At 40.7% G+C, this 2,500-nt stretch overlaps 1 protein-coding gene across 1 annotated transcript in view; it reads right to left on the bottom strand.

Moving 5' to 3' along the window:
- LOC119595020 overlaps positions 1 to 2,500 on the bottom strand; it is a 95,691-nt gene that overhangs the window by 39,560 nt on the left and 53,631 nt on the right. Inside the window, exon 3 of the mRNA XM_037944149.1 lies at positions 1 to 1,547. This exon is cut by the window's left edge and continues 1,059 nt beyond it. The gene's annotated coding sequence lies outside the window, so the exon portion shown is untranslated. The remainder of the gene's footprint in view (positions 1,548 to 2,500) is intronic.

Below are 2,500 nucleotides of genomic sequence, written 5' to 3'. Positions count from 1 at the left end.
ATCCCGCCGCTAGATGTCACCTTCGTCCGCGCCACTTCCGTAGGCCTGGATCCCTTGTTGCCTCCGCCGCCGCCGTCGCTGATCCTCCTCTTGATTCCTCCTCATGAAGGTCGTCTCTTCCGGCAGCCTGGACCTTTTCTTCGGGATATCCGCGCGTGTCTCGATCTCCCTCGAAAAAATATATATGAAGAAGAAGATTTTCGTTCTCTACGGTATTTTGTGGAAAGCACGAGACTTCTTTTTTTCCCTTTTTTCTAACGGCTTCGCTTATTTTCCTTCCTATTTCGGTTTTATTATTTTCTCAGTGTGTTTTCTTCCCTTTTTTTCGGTTGAAACGGAAGAGCTGACTGTAAGAGGTGAGTTCAAATGCTCTATTTAAACACGATCAGAATGTTAATGCAGAAATCTCAATTGCACTGTATAGTCGCGTCGCCCTTTCTATACAGATATAGATGTATAAAACGAATCAAGTTGTATTCAGTGGAGCTCTAGAAGCCTACAGTAATAACATTAGCTTTTTTTTTACCTTTTTTTTTAAACAGTCCACAACGATGAACACCAGTTTTACACACAGCAATGGAACCGACAATGATTTGGTGGCAATATCACAGGCAAGAATTAAACCCACTTATTGACAATGATTTTTTAAAAGGACAACACACACGTTTAGCAATATCTTAAAATCCCTTTTTTCTATCTTTTCCTGATGTAAAAAAGAAAAGTCTTCATAGAATATATGTGTATATATATCTAAACAAACACAACCTTGACAAAAGCCGATTGCGAGCGAAATGAGTAAATAATAAAAATTACAACAATGAGATTTCTTCCTATGAAGCCTAAGCCGTCGCCAACCACAGGAGGACGAACGCCTATTCAACAATAACGTTGAGACGCATTGAGACAAGCAACCCCACAGAGGTTAAAAACGTTGAGCCTAAGAATCACAGAGGATTAACAGCTGACTGATCTTTCGAAGATCAAAACGTTTTTTTTCTTTTTTTCTTTCTTTTATTCCTTTTCTTTCTTTCTTTCTTCTGATCTTGGGTTGTTTGACTTTCCTATCACGTTTTTATTTCTTCTTTTTTATCTGGTTCTCTCTCTCTTTCTCTCTCCCTTTAGATGTTAACTTCCGGTTGTATTCGAAGATTTTTGTTTGTTTGTTTTTGTTTCAGTTTTTCTTTTTCTTTTCCTTTGCCTTTGCTCCAAACGCACGTGTGTCAGCAATGGTGTTTGATCCTCACCTCACGAAAACTTTTGCCAAAATGCTCGCCACTTCTCTATCGATTTTCTCACACTCTTTCTATTGTCTTTCTCTCACTCTTTCTTGCTCTCTCTTCCTTCATTTCCCTCCGTCAATTCGCTGCCCTCTGGTCACTTCATTCACCTTCAAATTTCGCTTCAAAAAACGTCACAATTTTTTTTTTTCCTTTTTCCTTTTACTCAATATTTTTTTCCTTTTTTTTCCTTTTTTTCTTTTCTCACTTGAGTCGCTCAGCTGTCCTTTTAGTCAAACATGGCCGACTCTCTGACATTCCCGGTGGCAGCTGGAAAGAGAAGAAAAATATATATATATATAAATTCAGTAAGATTGAAATGTTCAAAGACACATATTGAGAACACGTCTATAGCTTTAATATCTCTTAATATCAACACGTATTATTTATGAATAATTCTTTGGGGATTTTTTTTTCTTTTTTTTTAATGGATAATAATTCTAAACAACAGTAGTGTGTACATAATAAAGGAATAAATATATGTGGTAGATATGAACCCGTCCCTCACTCCACCCAAATTCCACACTCCACTCCATCAGCGAGGAAGGGGGATGGGTGGACTGGTGGGTGGAAGTGGAGGTGGGGGCAGCTCCCCCCGCGAGTCCAATCCCGCCCTTCTATCTCCAACAACGTCCCTCCTCCACCCTTACACCTTCACCAGCATCTCTCCAACACCTCCAACACCTCCACCAGCGTCTCTCCACTCCCCCCCCCCCCCAAGCACCTCCACCGCGTCCCTCTCCCATCCTTCCATCTCTCCCCTCAAAAAAAAAAAAAAATCACCCACAACCCCTTTCTAAAACCCTATTTTTTACCCACAAAACCCTTTAAAAAAAATTCATCTTAAACACACAACTCTTCACGATGTCCTTCTCCCAAAAGCTCTCCGCTCGATTTCTTCCCACAACGTACGGTGTCCTAAGTAAAAGCTGATTACTAATTTTGCTCCAGCCAGATGTCGCGAGCTTTATCAGCGAAGATATCGTTAAATGTGCGGGCGTGTGGTGGTGGGTGAAGGGGGGGGGTGAACAGGGTTGGGGGTGGAAGGGGTGGTGGTGAAGAGGGGTGGAGGGGGTGGGGGTGAAGAGAGGGAGTGGAGGAGGAGGATGAAAGTGTGTCTGAAAATACTCAACATCAACATCATCATTATCATTATTATTATTATGATGATGATTATTATTATTATTACTATTATCAATATTCATTCACTTTTTGTGCCATCT

This window comes from Penaeus monodon, chromosome 35 (genome assembly GCF_015228065.2).
Source record: "Penaeus monodon isolate SGIC_2016 chromosome 35, NSTDA_Pmon_1, whole genome shotgun sequence".
Classification (NCBI taxonomy): Eukaryota; Metazoa; Arthropoda; class Malacostraca; order Decapoda; family Penaeidae; genus Penaeus; species Penaeus monodon.
This window is presented reverse-complemented; position numbering and strand designations above follow the sequence as displayed.